The following is an 18040-nucleotide window of genomic DNA, read 5'->3' on the forward strand; positions in this document are numbered from 1 at the left end:
CTAGAGGATCTCACGGTAGAAACCCATTTGTTAGTATTAAGTTTATGCAAATATAAACATTTCAGCTGAAAATCATTCCCATGGGGAACCACAGACTGAAGATCCTTTAAATCTGAAGTTCTGGGCACTTCATAGACCAAGACCTGCAAGGACGTCACTCAGAGAAAGTCTGAGTGTGGGCAAGCTACAATCACAGGGTCACTCTGAATCTGTGACCCCAAAGTCAACTCTGAAATCAGTTCTGCAAGGGTAACTGTCATGAATCTGTGATGAAAGGTTCTGTAATGGTATCTACCTAAGTACAGTTAGAAATGGTTTATACAGTTCTTTAAAATAATAATAATTTAAAAAGTAGCTATCTTCCTACTGAAATGGCTCTTAGCTGGGTGCAGTGGCTCATGCCTGTAATCTCAACACTTTGGGAGGCCCGAGGCGGGCCCATCACTTGAGGTCAGGAGTTTAAGACCAGCCTGGCCAACACAGCAAAACCCCGCCTCTACTAAAAATACAAAAATTAGCCGGCATGGCAGTGTGCATCTGTAATCCCAGCCACTCGGGAGGCTGAGGCAGGAGCATCACTTGAACCCGGGAGGCAGAGGTTGCAGCGACCTGAGATTGAATCACTGTATTCCAGCCTGGGTGACAGAGTGAGACCTTGTCTGGAAAAAAAAGAAAAGAAAAGAAAAGAAAAGAAAATGGTTCTTGTCCACTGACCAGGTCAGATGTACGGCAACTCCAGGGCCCTACTGTGAATGAGGAGCACTCAGGAGGGTATGGGTGCTCTTCATGACATCAGCCTCAACTGCTCAAGAAAATAGGCAAAGACTTTGAAATGTGGGCAAATAATGCAGACGTGGAATATAGTGTCATTTATTATGATCATAAAAAAGAAGAAACATCTAAATGTTCCCAGTCAGGGGTGTGGCTAAGGCAACTTCTTCTAAAAGATAAAATATTAGGTAGCCACTGCAATGATGTAACTTGAGAGATTTTCATGACACTGGAACACGGTGATCCTAGGGGAAACATGGGAACACACAATGACATTAGCCACATGGCCTCCGCTGTGTTTAAGAGAGTGTGGGCTAAGAGTTTCAGGAAATAAGCCCACAGGTTAATTGCACTTCTCTCTAGGTCTCTTTTTATTTTTTTGACGTTATCCAAAATTTTCTACGATGTGCAATGACCACTTTATCACTGGAAGACCCTTCAAAACACTACATTTTTTAAAAAAAAGTTAGGAACATCACGCCTGTAATCCCAGCACTTTGGGAGGCCGAGGCGGGTGGATCACGAGGTCAGGAAATCAAGACCATCCTGGCTAACACGGTGAAACCCCGTCTCTACTAAAAATACAAAAAATTAGCCGGGCGTGGTGGCAGGCACCTGTAGTCCCAGGTACTCGGGAGGCTGAGGCAGGAGAATGGCTTGAACCCAGGAGGCGGAGCTTGCAGTGAGCCGAGATCGCGCCACTGCACTCCAGCCTGGGTGACAGAGCGAGACTCTGTCTCAAAAAAAAAAAAAAAAAAGTTAGGAACATATCACAAAAATAGGCTTAGTTTTCTTAAATAAACAAAATGAATTCACCATTAATCTATTTATGTTTTCAGCCGGGGCCTCAATTTTTCTCCAGGCTTACTACCTACGATGTAAAACATAAAACACATTTTGTATTCTCTTTATTTATCTTTTTCACCATCAAGAATATCCTTTTGTCTAGTATTGGAGCGCTTAGTAAAAAGGTCTCTGCATGGTGTGGAGTCTTCTACTATATTCCAATTATTTATTTATTCCTTTGTTTTTATTTTTGAGGCAGAGTCTCAGTCTATTGTCTAGGCTGGAGTGCAGTGGCACGATCATGGCTCACTGCAGCCTTAAGCTCTTGGGCTCAAGTAATCCTCCTGTCTCAGTCTCCTGAGTAGCTGGGACTAGAGGCAAGCGCTACCACACCCAGTAATTTTTATTTTATTTTTTTACAGGTTGGAGGGTTCTCCCTATGTTGCCCAGGCTGGTCTCAAACTCCTGGGTTCAAGCAATCCTTCTACCTCAGCCTCTCTAGTAGCTGGGACTATGGGCACACGCCATCATGCTTGGATAATTTTGTTTTCTTTTTGGTAGAGACAAGGTCTCACTATGTTGCCCAGGCTGGTCTCAAACTCCTGGGCTCAACTGATTCTCCCGCCTCAGCCTCCCAAAGTGCTGGGATTACAGACGTGAGCCACTGTGCCCAGCCCTGTATTCAATTTATATTCCAAAGGGCCCACGATCAGTCACAAAGAGTCTTTCTCAGTTCTTCCCTCATCTTCCTTATGCTTCTTTTGAGGTTTGGCCCTCAGGACTGAACTGAATAGAAAATATCTCGATGATGCCAAGGACTCTGCTGGCCTCTTTTCTCCTGAAACTGTTTGAAGCTAATGCTTACAAGAAGCAACCTATAATTACGCTTTTATTCCTGTTTTGGTTTACAGAGTTAGAAGATCATAGAACGTTAGGGTATGAAGGGACTTTAGCAGTAATCGAGTCCAATTTTGGTCATTTTAAAGATGTGGCTGCATCACTGAAAGTAGATTTAAACAATGAGTCCCTAAATGCACTATCTCCTTCCCATGAGTCCACACCACACCACACCACAGTAGGAGGCACTGAAATGAAAGCAATGCTGAGAAACTAGGAAGTGATGCTCCTGGCTGACACTTGCCAGGCCCTGATGATATGAGGTTCAACTCTGGGTGCTGAGGCTCCCTGGGTTCCTGGCCTAAGCTAGGGGTGGGCAGGGAGAGACATGGGAAGGAGGGAGGCTAATAAAGAGAATGGACTCACAAGAATGCTGCCGGGCCCTCACCCTTCAAAATTGTCAATATCAGATGACATCTTCTGGTCCTGTCCAAGTCTATTATTCTACATCAACCAGAGACCACAGGGCCAGGAAGAGGCCGTTTAGCCTGAAACTGTGAGCCACAGGATTGTCCTGTGGGGAGGGGTGGAAAATTCTGACCCTGTCTTGAGCAGTGCAGTCAACGGCCTTCGTGGACTTATGGAACATGAACAGACTTACTTTGCCATTTGGTTCTCTAGCTAAGATTCCTGCTTCGGACCCTGAGGGTTCAGCCTTCCCTGCCCTTTTTCCTTCCAGGTCTCATTCCTGCTCCATCCACGCTCCCTCTGCATTCTTCTCATTCCTACAGGGAAGTTTCTTCCCAGCCCTCCAGCTTCTGTGATATTTAGATGTTTTCCACACAGCCTCTTACTCTCTGGGAAGGCATTGCATAAATCTACAATAAATAAATCTAAGTGCATATATTTTTAAAGGAAAAGGAAATAAACAGCAAAAAATAATTAAAATGAGATAAAGTCAGAGGAGTTAGGATGATTTGGCCTGAAGAGGAAAAGATTTCCAAGGTCCGACATGACTTACATGGAAAATATTTTCTTTTTTAGTGGAAAGGCTGCCTCAGGATATCTAAGTGCCATCCTTGGTGACGTTCAAATGGAATCTGAATGACCGTAGGACAGGTAATTATAAGATTTTATTTGTCATTTTCCTTTTACAGTTATAATTCAATGAGTCAACGAAAAAGTTATTATTAGGAAATATATCAGCCTCTCTTTATCTAATTTGAGGACACAGCACAAGGAAACAGTCTTTCATGTAAGAAAAAAGACTATTATTTAGGCTGGGCGAGGTGGTTCATGCCTGCAATCCCAGTAGTTTGGGAGGTCAAGGTGGGCGGATCACTTGAGCCCAGGAGTTTGAAACCAGCCTGGACATCATGGCGAAACCCCATCCCTACTAAAAATACAAAAATTACCTACCTACCCAGGAGGCTGAGATGGGAAGATCACCTGAGCCTGGGAGGTCGAGGTTACAGTGAGACTGGAGTGTTGTCACTGCACTCAGCCTGGACGACAGAGTAGGACCCTGTCTTAAAAAAAAAAAAACTGTATTTGGCTGGGCACAGTGGCTCATGCCTGTAATCCCAGCACTTTGGGAGGCCAAAGCAAGTGGATCACCTGAGGCCAGGGGTTCGAGACCAGCCTGGCCAACACAGTGAAAATCTCTCTACATGGTGAAAATTCATCTCTACTGAAAATACAAAAAATTAGCCAGGCGTGGTGGTGGGCCCCTGTAATCCCAGCTACTCAGGGACTGAGGCAGGAGAATCACTTGAACCTGGGAGGCAGAAGTTGCAGTGAGCTGAGATTGTGCCATTGCACTCCAGCCTGGGCAACAAGAGTGAAACTCAGTCTCTTAAAAAAAAAAAAAAAAAAAAATTGGGTCAGGCGCGGTGGCTCACGCCTATAATCCCAGCACTTTGGGAGGCCAAGGTGGGTGGATCACTTCAGGTCAGGAGTTTGAGACCACCCTGGCCAACATGGTGAGACTCCGTCTCTACTAAAAATACAAAAATTAGCCGGGCAGGGTGGCGGGTGCCTATAATCTCAGCTACCAGGGAGGCTGAGGTGGAGGAATTGGTTGAACCCAAGAGGCAGAGGTTGCAGTGAGGCGAGATCATGCCACTGCACTCCAGCCTGGGTGACAAGAGCAAAACTCCATCTTAAAAACAAACAAACAAACTGTATTTGGATAGGAGAAACACATTTATAACAGAATAGGTTGCAGCCCACCGAAGTGAGCTCCCACTGGAAATGTGGACTCCCCAGCAGTAGAGACTTTTAAAGTAGATCATCGCCTTGCTGGAGAGTCTGAGGCACGCTACTGTCTGGAAGCAAGGGACAAGAACAGCCAAGCTTTATGAATTTATTCCCACTCTCTAACATAGAAAAGACTCTTCAACATTTTCTCCTTTCTTCCTTTCCATATGTACCATAGATGGATTCCTCGCCCTCCCAGATATTCTAGATATTTTCTTCACTCATAACCAAAAATAAGGAGATATTCGTGAGCAAATTGCTTAACATATGAAACTTCTATCAAATGACAAACCTAGGATCACTGGTTCCAATTCTGTGCCCTGAAATGTTGGACTGTTTGGCTAAGCTCCAAGAGCTATATTAGGGAAATACTTTCCCTTCAGCGACAGTTTAAAATGGAACCATGTATGAAAATAGATATGGCTCTTACATGTTTATTTGCTAACTTTGTTTTGATTCTATTAGAGGTTCAATAAAAATATGGATGGTACTTATAAAACTTTTTGTTCCTGGTAAGACCGCATATTCTTTCCATTAATGCAACATTAATATAAACAGAGGAGCTGACAAATGAAATTATTTTAACTCCTTTCCATGCTCAACTTACAGCCCCATATTTCTTGTTATCATTCCAGAGATTCCTAAGCAATTGTTCTTAGCCAGCAGAAAAAGCAACAGAGGACAAATGATTATTAAGTTGATCTAGGCAGCCTCTTCCTCTTTGCCATTCTCCCAACAGATTTGGAAGAATCTGTTCAAGTCTCTGAAGTGCTTCATCAGAAATCTGAAAACCTGATTCCACTCCACTAATAACTTGCTAAATTGGTGTATAAACAGGCTAAACAAGGCAATATAGTCCCAAGAACGTTCATTTGATTGGTAAGTCAGGTAGAAATTTAGCAGTTCCTCTCATCTTCTGTGGAGACTACTAAGAGTGAAATCTTTTTACTAAATTAAGAAACCATGAGCACTGGTTTGATATTATTAATACCTTCACAAAACCGTGGCATGACAGTTAAAAAACACAATACAGAAAAGACATTTTATAAGATTTCTTTGAAAACTATTTCCTCACTCTGAGAATGCTCATGGCTCTTAATTCCTTATGCACGATAAAGATCATCTCTCTTGCACTCTGTGCTTTCCAAGCTATCTTCGAGCTTTGCAGGAGAGGCCATGGGGGCAGAATGGGGTGTAGTCCCACGGTGTCCCCTGACAGATACAGTGTGCAGTCTGATGAAGTGTGGGTGGGTGTGGTCTATGGCTGGCAGCCACCATGATCCAAGAGAGCCTGACTTGGGAGGGCAGCCAGGCAGCTAAAGGCTGCTCCCAGATCATGCAGGAGCGCTTGGGTCTGGCCTTCCAGACCCCCAGGGCATTCAGCCAGCCTGGTGCTCTGCTTGCTGGTCTACATGCAGCCACTAAGCATCTCGGCCACACAGCTGGCCCTGAGACAGCAGCAGTACAAAAATGCCTCCAGGCCAAGAGTGAAATAGGGCACAGGAATAAGCACAAGGCCTGCATTTGGACCAAAGGGCACCCTGGCAAACGTAGGCCCGGAGTGAGCCCTCGAAACTGTGGGCAGGAGGTGCTAACAGCCCAGCCTCCAGCCTACCTTTCCTCCTTCCCCAGAGGTCAGGACAATCACAGCCCTTCCCTTCTCCCACCCACTGTGCCTGTAAAGGGGGGCTGAGATGACCAGGCATCAGAGTCACTCATTTATTTCCTCACCGCTTCTCTCACTGCATGGAATGTTCAGGGAGGTCAGCTGATTTCCCTAGGTACACTCATGGGGTGATGGACCCAATGCATACAAATAAAAGACCCAGAAAGCACCCCCCTCCAAAAAAGGGGAGCTTGTCAAGCTCCCTGTGCCTGCATTTTTCCTTCAGAAAACTTGGGGCTAGGCCGAACGCAGTGGCTCACGCCTGTAATTCCAGCACTTTGGGAAGTCAAGGCGGGTGAATCGCCTGAGGTCAGGAGTTCGAGACCAGCCTGGCCAACATGGTGAAACCTCATCTTTACTAAAAATACAAAAATTAACCAGGTGTAGTGGCAGGCACCTGTAATCCCAGCTACTCAGGAGGTTGAGGCAGGAGAATCGCTTGAACCTGGGAGGCAGAGGTTGCAGTGAGCCGAGACTGTGTCATTGCATTCCAGCCTGGGCGACAAGAACAAAACTCATCTCAAAAAAAAAAAAAAAAAAAAGGCCAGATGCGGTGGCTCACACCTGTAATCCTAGCACTTTGGGAGGTCAAGGCGGGCAGATCACAAGGTCAAGATATTGAGACCATCCTGCCCAACATGGTAAAACCTCATCTCCACTAAAAATAGAAAAATTGGCTGGGCATGGTGGCGTGGCGCATGCCTGTAATCCCAGTCACTCGAGAGGCTGAGGCAGGAGAATCACTTGAACCTGGGAGGCAGAGGTTGCAGTGAGCCGAGATCATGCTGCTGCACTCCAGCCTGGCGACAGCAAGACTCAGTCTCAAAAAAAAAAAAAAGAAAAGAAAAGAAAACTTGGGTCTAGAGAGATTGTTTCAAGAACAGCATACAACTTTCTTACAGACTGGAGGGCAACCAGACAGAAGGTGCTCTTTCATGATATTTTAAATTAGTTAAGAAAGAAAAAGGAATATGTAATTATATTGTCTTTTATCATTAACTACTTATCTTTAGCAGAGCTGTGTGTGTGTGTATGTGTGGACTCAAATCACTGTCTAGTGTCACTTCCTTTCAGCCTAAAGAACCTCCTTTAGTATTTTTATTTACTTTTTTCTTTTTTGACACCCAGGTTGGAGTGCAGTGGCACGATCATGATGATCATGGCTCACTGCAGCCTTGATCCTCCTGCCTCAGCCTCCCAACTAGGTGGGACTACAGGTGTGTGCCAATGTGCCTCGCTAGTTTTTTTGGTAGAGATGGGGTTTCACTATGTTGTCCAGGCTGGCCTAGAGCTCCTGGGCTCAAGCGATCCTCTGGCCTTGGCCTTCCACAATACTGGGATTCCAGGCATGAGCTGCCGTGTCTGCCTTCCTCTAGTGAGGTAGGTCTGCTAGTTATTTATGTGGCAGTGTTTTTATTTTGTCTTACTTTTGAAAGACAGTTTTCTGCCTTCCTCTAGTGAGGTAGGTCTGCTAGTTATTTATGTGGCAGTGTTTTTATTTTGTCTTACTTTTGAAAGACAGTTTTGCTGGATGTAGGATTCTTTCGGCACTTTAATATGTCATCCACTGCCTCCCAGTCTCACTGCCTCTGATGGAAGTCAGCTGTCCATCTTACTTGAGTTACACCGGACTTGACAGTCACTTCTCTCTTGCGGGTTCCAAGAGTTTTTCTTTGTCTCTTAAATTTCTGACTGCAGTATGTCTGTGTCTACCCTAACTGAATTTGGCTAAGCTGTCTGGATGTGTACATTAGTGTTCTTCATCAAATTTGGGAAGTTAAATTACTACAGAACATTTTTATTTTTTATCTTTTTGAGACAAGAGTCTTGCTCTGTCGCCCAGGCTGGAGTGCAATGGTGTGATCTCAGCCCACTACAACCTCCACCTCCTGGGTTCAAGCGATTCTCCTGCCTCAGCCTCCTGGGCAGCTGGGATTACAGACATGTGCCACGACATCGGGCTAATTTTTGTATTTTTGTAGAAACAGGGTTTCACTATGTTAGCCAGGCTGGTCTGGAACTCCTGACCTCAAGTGATCCACCCACCTTGGCCTCCAAAAGTGTTGGGATTATAGGCATGAGCCACCGCGCCTGGCCATGATTATTTTTAAGTGTTGAAATATTGTTTTCTGCACCTTCTCTGTTGGTTCTCCCGCTGATGCACTGAATGGTGGCCCACATTTCTCTGGCTCTGTTCATTTTTCTTCATTCCTTACAGCAACATCTCTATTGCTTCATTCCTTACAGCAACATCTCTTTCTTCTGACAACTCTAATTTACTGCAGAACTTCTCTAGCGAATTTTTCATCTTGGTTATCATACTTTTCAACTGCAGAGTTTCTTTTAAAAAATGTTTTTAAATTGTGGTAAAATATACATTGCATAACATTTACCATCTTAACCATTTGAAAGTGTATGGTTCAGTGGCATTAGGTATATTCACATTGCTGTGCAACCACTGCCACCATCCAGCCACAGAACTCCTTTCATTTTCAAAACTGAAACTCTGTACCCATTAAACAATAAGTTGCCATTCTCGCCTTTCCCCAACCCCTAGCCACCAACGTTCCAACCTCAGCCTCTATGAATCTCACTGCCTAAGGACCTCAGATGAGTGGAACGACACAGCATTTGTCCTTTTGTGACTAGTTTATTTCACTTAGGGTTCATCCACGTTGCAGTATGTATGAGGATTTCCTTCCTTTTTGAGACCGAGCAATATTTCCTTGTAGATGTAAACCACACTGTGTTTATCTATTCATCCATCAGCGGGCATTTGTGCTGTGACTTTTGGCGACCGTGAATAACACTGCTTTTTTTTTTTTTTTCCAGACAGAGTCTCCCTCTGTCGCCCAGGCTGGAGTACAGTGGGTTGATCTTGGCTCACTGCAACCTCCGCCTCCTGGGTTCAAGCAATTCTGAGCAGCTAGGAGTACAGGCGCACGCCACCACGCCCGGCCATTTTTTTTTTTTTTTTTTTTTTTGTATTTTTAGTAGAGACGGGGTGTCAGCACGTTGGTCAGGCTGGTCTCGAACTCCTGACCTTGTGATCCGCCTGTCTCAGCCTCCCAAAGTGCTGGGATTACAGACGAACACTGCTATTAAAATGGGTATACAAATATCTCTCCGAGACCAGACTTTCAGTCCTTTTGGATACATACCCAGAAGTGGAATTGCTGGATGTGGTAATTCTAATTTTAAGTTTTTGAGGAACTGTCATACTGTTTTTGACAGCAGCCTCACCATTTAGTATTCTCACCAATAGTGCACAAGGGTTCCAATTTCTCATTACCCTCATCAACACCTGTTATCTTCTGTAGGTTTTATCTTTTTATATGATAGCCATCCTAATGGGTGGAGGTGGTATCTCACTGCGGTTTGATTTTCATTTCCCAAATAATTTGTGATATTGGGCATCTTTTCACATGCTTATTGGCCGTCTGTATTGTCTTCTTTGGGGAAATGTCTATTAAAGTCCTGTGCCCATTTAAAAAATCAGGTCATTTGCTTTTTGTTTTTGACTTATAGAGTTCTTTTTTTTTTTTTTTTTTTTTTTTTGAGACGGAGTCTTGCTCTGTCTCCCAGGTTGGAATGCAATGGCGTAATCTCGGCTCACAACAACCTCCGCCTCCTAGGTTCAAGGGATTCTCCTGCCTCAGCCTCCCAAGTAGGTGGGATTACAGGCATCTGCTACCACAGCCAGCTAATTTTGCATTTTTAGTAGAGACAGAGTTTTGCCATGTTGGCCAAGCTGGTCTCAAACTCCTGACTTCAGGTGATACACCCACTTCGGCCTCCCAAAGTGCTGGGACTACAAGCGTGAGCCACCACGCCTGGCTGAGTTGTAGGAGTTCTTTATGTATTCTGGGTCCTTATTAGGTATAAATTTGTAAATATTTTCTCCCATTTGAAAGGTTGCCTTTTCACTCTGTGGTATCGTTTGATATACATAAGCTTTTAATTTTGATATAGTCCAATAGTCCTACTTTTGTTGCCTTGTGCTTTTGGCGTCTCCAAATGGTTTTTGTTGTTGTTGTGTTTTGAGACAGAGTCTCGCTTTGTTTCCCAGGCTGGAGTGCAGTGGTGTGATCTCAGCTCACTGCAACCTCCACCTCCCGAGTTCAAGTGATTCTCCTGCCTCAGCCTCTCAAGTAGCTGGGATTAAGGTGCGTGCCACCACACCTGGCTCATTTTTGTCTTTTCAGTAGAGACAGGGTTCCACCATGTTGGTCAGGCTGGTCTCGAACTCCTGACCTCAGGATCCGCCTGCCTCGGCCTCCCAAAGTGCTGGGATTACAGGCGTGAGCCACCGCGCCCGGCCAGGTTCTTTTTTTATTTTATAATTTCTATCTCTTCATGAATATTCTCTATTTGATGAGTCTGCCAGCATACCTTCTTTTCATTATTTAAACATGGTTTCCTTTAGTCTGTGAACGTGTGTGTAATGGCTGCTCTGAAGACTGTCTGTTAAGTTCAGTATCTGAGCCCCCTCAAAAGCCGTCTCCACTGCCTGCTCCCCACCCCGCCCTGTGTGTGTTTCACACGAGCTAGTTTCTTTACATGTCTTATAATTTTTCATTGAAAACTGGATCTTTTAAATAATAAACTATAACAATTCTGCTCACTCATACTCCCACTTCCCAGAGGCCTGCAGCTGTCACTTAATTGTGTGGGTACTTGGTTGAACTATTAATGATTCTCTGAAGTCTATTCCCCTACAGTGTGCAGCTGCCAGCCCCGCTCAGATTTTCCCCTTGTTTTTATATTTTAGTGCAACTTGCTAGGGATTACTTGTGGGACAGCACAAGCCACTTAGTGGACAGAGGTTGCGCTTAAGCCCCTGTAACCTGCAAAGTTTCACCCTTGACCACGGCTGTGTGTGGCTCGAAGACTCCTTCCACAGTTCAGGGAGTAAGGGTTGAAGGCAGGGTCTGAATAAAGGGGCAGCTCAAGAGGGGTCTTCAGGGAGCTGAAGTTATTGTGTATCCTGTTTGTGGTGGTGGTCACAAAAATCTGTGCATGTGTACAAACTCACAAAAATTTATACCAGAAAAAGCAAATTCTACCATGTGCAAATAAAAAAAAAACAGGATTTGCTGTTAGAAAAATATACTTTTATATCTGTATTGGTCTTACAAAGCTGGATTCAATTTGATTGCTTGAGTTCTTAGAAGTTCACTGCTTACTAGTTAGTGGGGACATAGAAAACAGAAGCTTTCTTATACCACTGCTCGCTGAGGATAACTTCTTCTCAGAATACAATACAAATATAAACTTAAACAAATTATCATTATAATAGTTAATAGTATGATACTGTCAGGCTTTTATATCTGACCAGGAGACATTTCTTCTGGATGAGGCTTTTGAGTCTTTTCTCTTCAAGTAAAAACTCTGGATTTTGGCTGGGTGTGGTGGCTCATGTCTGCAATCCCAACACTTTGAGAGGCCAGGTGGGTGGGTCACTTGAGGTCAGGAGTTCAAGACCAGCCCGGCCAAAATGGTGAAACCCTGTCTGTACTGAAAATACAAAAATTAGCCGGGCATGGTGGCATCCACCTGTAATCTCAGCTTCTCAGGAGGCTGAGGCGGGAGAATTGTTTGAACCCGGGAGGCGGAGGTTGCAGTGAGCCAAGATCCTGCCACTGTACTCCAGCCTGAGAGACAGAGTGAGACTCCGTTTCAAAAACAAAAACAAAAAACCCCAAAACTCTGGATTTACTTAATTGTTGCTGACATGCCTCACAGGCCTGAAGACACTATGCTTAAAGATTAGGGGGAAACCAAACAAATGTAAACAAAAGCAGAGATGGCAAAAATCAGGCCCAAGAGAAGGAGGTGCGTTGCCAGGTGCTCTGCCCTCTAAGTCCCTAGGGACACTTAACCACACAGCAGCCAAGGCAGAAAGTGACAGAACATCCCAGTGATTCCCTCTTCCTCTGACAGCTGCCACTTTAATTTCAAGTCAGGTCTCAGGCAATCACTCTTTTAAAAACCTTTATAACAGATGAGCTCTTTCATAACTTCTAACACCTATGTTAACTACATTCATCTCTCTTACTTTTGCTTTTAGTCTTCAGAGTAAAGATAAAAACAAATAAGCAAAAAACAAGTAAACAAAAAAAAGATAAAAAAGAGGGAAATAAATGCAATTCAAGTTTTTAAGTTGAGATCCACTCTCTTCTTCCTCTTATAAAAGTCACCCTCTTTCAGGCTAGTGTGGTGGCTCACGCCTATAATCCCAGCACTTTGGGAGGCCAAGGCGGGCAGATCACCTGAAGTCAGGGGTTAGAGATCAGCCTGGCCAACATGGCGAAACCCCGTCTCTATCAAAAATACAAAAATTGGCCGGGCACGGTGACCCACGCCTGTAATCCCAGAACTTTGGGAGGCTGAGGCGGGCGACTCACGAGGTTAGGAGTTCAAGACCAGCCTGGCCAACAGTGAAACCCCGTCTCTACTAAAATAAAATTAGCCAGGCATGGTGGCACATGCCTGTAGTCTCAGCTACTCAGGAGGCTAAGGTGGGAGAATCGCTTAAACCAGGGAGGTGTAGGCTGCAGTGAGCCGAGATCACACCACTGCACTGCAGCTTGGGCAACAGAGTGAGACTTCGTCTCAAAAAAAAAAAAAAAAAAAAAAAATTAGCTGGGCATGGTGGCAGGCACCTGTAATCCCACCTACTTGGGAGGCTGAGGCAGGAGAATCGCTTGAACGTGGAAGGCAGAGGTCGCAGTGAGCCGAGATCGTGCCACTGCACTCCAGCCTGGGTGACAGAGTGAGACTCCATCTCAAAAAAAAAAAAAAAAAGTCACTCTTTCTCTTGATGACCACCAGTTTTCCTGCCCTGTCCAACATAGTCTACAGTCTCAGAAAATCCTTTTTATCTGGCTCTATCCCTTCTAAGGAAGTAAGAAGACTCCTTCTTCTTTTAAGGCATTCAACTTGCCAAGTAACCAAATTTTAACACCTACTATTCCAACGTGATGTGGCGTTGTGCACGTCTACACTCACATGGTATGCAGGAGAGCTTTGGGACTCAACTCAGTTGGAACTACTTGGCAGCCAGGACATGCTGATGTCCTGGGAACTGTCCCCCAACAATCTCACTGGGAACAGTACTCGATTCATTGAATATCTGACTGATGAGTGAAGGTGTTCACCCACACCTCTTTCTTCCCCCCAGAGAAAATGAAGATGCGCCTGGCCGGGTGCAGTGGCTCAGGACTATAATCCCAGCACATGGGAGGCCGAGGCAGGCGGATCACGAGGTCAGGAGTTCAAGACCAGCCTAGCCAGCATGGTGAGACCCTGTCTCTTCTAAAGATACAAAAAATTAGCTGGGCGTGGTAGTGGGCGCCTGTAATCCCAGCTACTCAGGAGGCTGAGGCAAGAGAACTGCTTGAACCCAGGAGGCAAAGGTTGCAGTGAGCTGAGATCGTGCCATTGCACTCCAGCCTGGGTGACAGAGCAGGACTCTGTCTCAGAAGAAAAAAAAAAAAAAAGAAAAAAGAAAATGAAGATGCGCCCATGCAAGGCGTGTCTTCGCTTCCTAAGGAAGTAATACGGCAGAGAGGAATGTCATGACTACTCCTCTCGTATACTTGCAGTAGAAAGACACAGGACGATGAAGAAAGGAAGGTGAGCATAAAAAGAAGAGCATTCCTTATATGGATGACAAATGTAAAGATGAAACTTGAAAAACCAGCTTTCTCAGTTCCGAGCATTCCAGGAAACACTCTTCTATGAGTAACAAAGGCTCTAAACTAAAGGCTAGGCCAAAACATGGTAGCACATGATTCCAGATTCCTTTTAGTTTATCAAGGCACTTGGTTTTCTTTTTTTTTTTTTTTTTCCGAGACGGAATCTCGCTCTGTCGCCCAGACTGGTGCGCAGTGGTGTCATCTCAGCTCACTGCAAGCTCCGTCTCCCAGGTTCACGCCGTTCTCCTGCCTCAGCCTCCCAAGTAGCGGGACTACAGGCGCCTGCCACCATGCGCCCTGCTAATTTTTTGTATTTTTAGTAGAGACGGGATTTCACCGTGTTAGCCAGGATGGTCTCGATCTCCTGACCTCATGATCTGCCCGCCTCGGCCTCCCAAAATGCTGGGATTACAGGCGTGAGCCACCGTGCCCGGCCTTGGTTTTCAATTAAGTTTAAGGTCTTAGTCCTGTTGAAAGCAGATTCAATTCAGTCTGAATTTCAGCCTCAATGCCCAAAGGAAACCTAGTGACAAATGCCATTTTGCTCCAGGCCCAGGCTTAGGAGAGCCTCTCTCAATGACCATCAAAAGTACTTACTCTCATGCGGCACTGTGTAAAGCAGGTGGAAAGGGGGCCTGCTTTGGTGGGAAGCCCCACTTTGTTCAAGATTTTCTACAATCTTTGTTCCAGATTTTCTTAAATCAAGTGCCACAAGCACCAAAACGGTTACCCAAAATAACCTTCTGATTAAGGCCATGAGGACATCCTGGCAGCGTCTGGCAGAAGTGACTGAGGGAGCCAGGACTTTCTTAAAGTGTTCTCACATGTAGTGAACACTGGTGAGATACACCGCGATACTACACAGATAAGTGCCCTGGAAACACTGGCTAGGGGATGCGTTCTTTCCATCATCCCTCATCACTGTCACTCAAAATTTTATTACCTGAGGCCTACTGCACATGGTTCCACCGTTCACTGCTTTGAATTTAACATTCTGAACTCTGGGCCCGTCTGAAATTTTAATGGATAATCATAACACCAGAGGTGTTATTTTAATTGACTTAAAAATATCCTAAAGTCCCCAGCTTGCTGCCATTGATCTCCAAATAATACTGAGTCTGAGATCCTAGCCAATTTGAGATCAGATTATAGAGTTTGTTAAGATCCAGTGTGGTAATGAAAACAGACACTTGCTGGATACCTCTAACACTCCAGAATTAACAGAATTTAACCTTTTTCAGTGACCACTACACATCAGTTTATGTGGGTGTCTTTCCAAAAGCCATGATCCCAAGTCTCTGCCTTAGAAATGAATCAGATTTTTCCAGTGTAAAAATAATATTGGCTGGGCATGGTGGCTCACCTCTGTAACCACAGCACTTTGGGAGAGTAAGGCAGGAGGATTGTTTCAGTTCAGGAGTTCAAGACCAGTCTGGGCAACATAGTGAGACCCCATCTCTATAAAATATTAAAAAAATTAGCCAGGTGTGGTGGTGTGTGCCGGTAGTCCCAGTTACTTGGCAGGCTGAGGTGGGAGGATCACTCGAGTTGGGGAAGTCAAGGCTGCCGTGAGCCCTGATGGCACCTCTCACTCCAGCCTGGATGACAGAATGAGACCCTGTCTCAAAACTAATAATAATAATAATATGTGCTCACAAAAAATTTGATAAATATAGAAAATGGGAAAGTAAAACAAGGAAAAATGCTACTGGCCCATTACTGCAAAATAACCACAATTAATGTATTGGTGTACTAGCTTTATCGGCTGGACTAGGCACTACTTATATGAGCCAACTGAGAGGCCACTGCCGAATTAAATAAAATATAAAAGTCAAAATAAAAATGAATTAAAATAGTTCTTTTTTAAAAAGAAAGTTTTCTATTATTACATAAGTAATCTATGCTCACTGAAGAAAAAAATTAACATACAGGTAACCAAAAAGAAGGGGTGAAAATCACATATAAGCTCACCTCCTAGAGATAGTTATTGCTCATAATAAATGCAACATTCTTTTCTCAGGTACATACATACATGTGCCTTGCTTTTATAAAAATGGGGTCATAAACACATAATGTTTTGTAACCTGCTGGTTTTTACTTGATATACATCTAACGCCATCATTTCGAATGGCTGCATAGTGTTCTATGCTATGGAAATACCATAAATTATTTAATCAGTAACTTACTAGGTTGTTTCTGGGGATATTGTATTCAATTATTAGGTCCATAAATCTTGTACAGTCTAATAATAAGTAAAATATATTTTTTTACCTTTTTCAAGTTTAATTTTTTTTGACTGTACAGCTATAATGAGACAAAGTTTATCCCAAACCACTTAACCACTCTTATTTATTTATTTTTTTTGAGATGGAGTCTCGCTCTGTCACCCAGGCTGGAGTGCAATGGTGCAATCTCGGCTCCCTGCAACCTCTGTTTCACGGGTTCAAGCGATTCTCCTGCCCTAGCCTCCCGACTAGCTGGGACTACAGGCACGTGCCACCACACTTGGCTAATTTTTTTTTTTTTTTTAGTAGAGATGGGGTTTCACTGTGTTAACCAGAATGATCTCGATCTCCTGACTCGTGATCCGCCCACCTTGGCCTCCCAAAGTGCTGGGATTACAGCTGTGAGCCACCGCACCCGGCCACCTCTCTTATTTTTAATGACACATTTGTGAACTAGCTACAGATTGATTTTAGAAACGTGATTTTTCCAAGGAAGAAATACCAAGAAAAGAATGCCTATTTGTAATTCCTCTTTGTACAGAAATGAAAATAGCTTTTTGGCTGCCATTATTAAGAACCAAATTAAACAGACACATGGAATGTTACCTACTGGCTATATAGTTATTGGAAGTTCATGGGTTTCACAGACTCTACTTATATTGAAAGGCTCATTCAGGGTTAAGATCAGCTCCCTGTGCTCTCTGGAGTGAGGAGACACGTCGATCTTATCTCTGTACAGCCACCATGTTCACTGGGCCTCATATGTTCTGAAAACAGACACAGATGTAGAAAATAACAGTGCATGCAGCCTCATGTCTGAGAGGTCAGTTGTTTGAAACATAATGAGGTTGAAAGACTGAAAGACTGAATAGTAACATCAATATCTTATGACCAGGCAAACTAGAGTTTGGCTCAAACTGTCCTCACCAGTCTTTTCTCACCTGAGGCAATTTTCAATACTCTGCAAACATGTAATTAACTATGCTATAAAAGCCAAGGATTCTACAGATCCCTCCGTTTTTTTTTTTTTTTTTTTTTTTTTCCCAGACAGAGTCTTGTTCTGTTGCCCAGGCTGGCGTGTAGTGACGCGATCTTGGCTCACTGCAACCTTCACCTCCCAGGTTCAAGCTATTCTCCTGCCTCAGCCTCCCGAGTAGCTGGGATTACAGGTGTGCACCACCACGCCTGGCTAATTTTTGTATTTTTGGTAGAGAGGGGGTTTCACCACGTTGGTCTGGCTGGTGTCGAACTCCTGACCCCAGGTAATCCGCCTGCCGTGGCTTCCCAAAGTGCTGGGAATACAGGCGTGAGCCTCCGCACCTGGTCAGATCCCATTTTCAAGTGCTGAAATATTAGGGCCAAAATTCCCTGGCTAAGGTAAGGCGGGTCTTTTTCAGACATGGCAGTGCGTTACTTGTGTGACAGTTTTTATTTTTATCTTTATTATTTTTAAAAACCTAGCTCCTGCAGGAAGTGTAACACTTTTTAAACAGCACTGGCAAAACGTCCTCAGAGAGCCCTTTCTTCATTATGATCACAAAAAGGTTTTATTGTCCTAAATGCTATACAAAGTATAACGAATAGACACTCTCAGCGGCCTGTGTTTTCAACCGGAGACACTTCTGTCAAGCGAAGGCACAAAGGAAAATAAATATACAAAAGGGCACAGGCGTAACTAAATTCAGGTGCATTTCTATTATGTGCAAATAAAGGTGGGTGGAAGAGAGAGCAGAGAGATGAATAGGGGACTCCTAGGAGTAACAGTTTTGATCGGGAAAGGTGAGAATGGCCACCTT

The 18040-nt window shown here is 44.2% G+C and overlaps 1 protein-coding gene across 7 annotated transcripts in view; it reads right to left on the bottom strand.

Annotated features, from left to right (window-relative positions):
- The window catches only part of SLC20A2 (solute carrier family 20 member 2), a 126380-nt gene that overhangs the window by 62902 nt on the left and 45438 nt on the right, over nt 1-18040 (bottom strand). The window contains exon 1 of one of the 7 annotated variants that reach the window (XM_009212984.4): nt 16855-17283. The exons of 5 other annotated variants lie outside the window; for them this stretch is intronic. The gene's annotated coding sequence lies outside the window, so the exon portion shown is untranslated. Of the gene's footprint in view, nt 1-3415; nt 3723-16854; nt 17284-18040 lie in introns of those variants that run through there. One more of the 7 variants, XM_009212983.4, reaches the window with a different exon arrangement.

This window comes from Papio anubis, chromosome 8, assembly GCF_008728515.1.
Source record: "Papio anubis isolate 15944 chromosome 8, Panubis1.0, whole genome shotgun sequence".
In the NCBI taxonomy this organism is placed as follows: domain Eukaryota; kingdom Metazoa; phylum Chordata; class Mammalia; order Primates; family Cercopithecidae; genus Papio; species Papio anubis.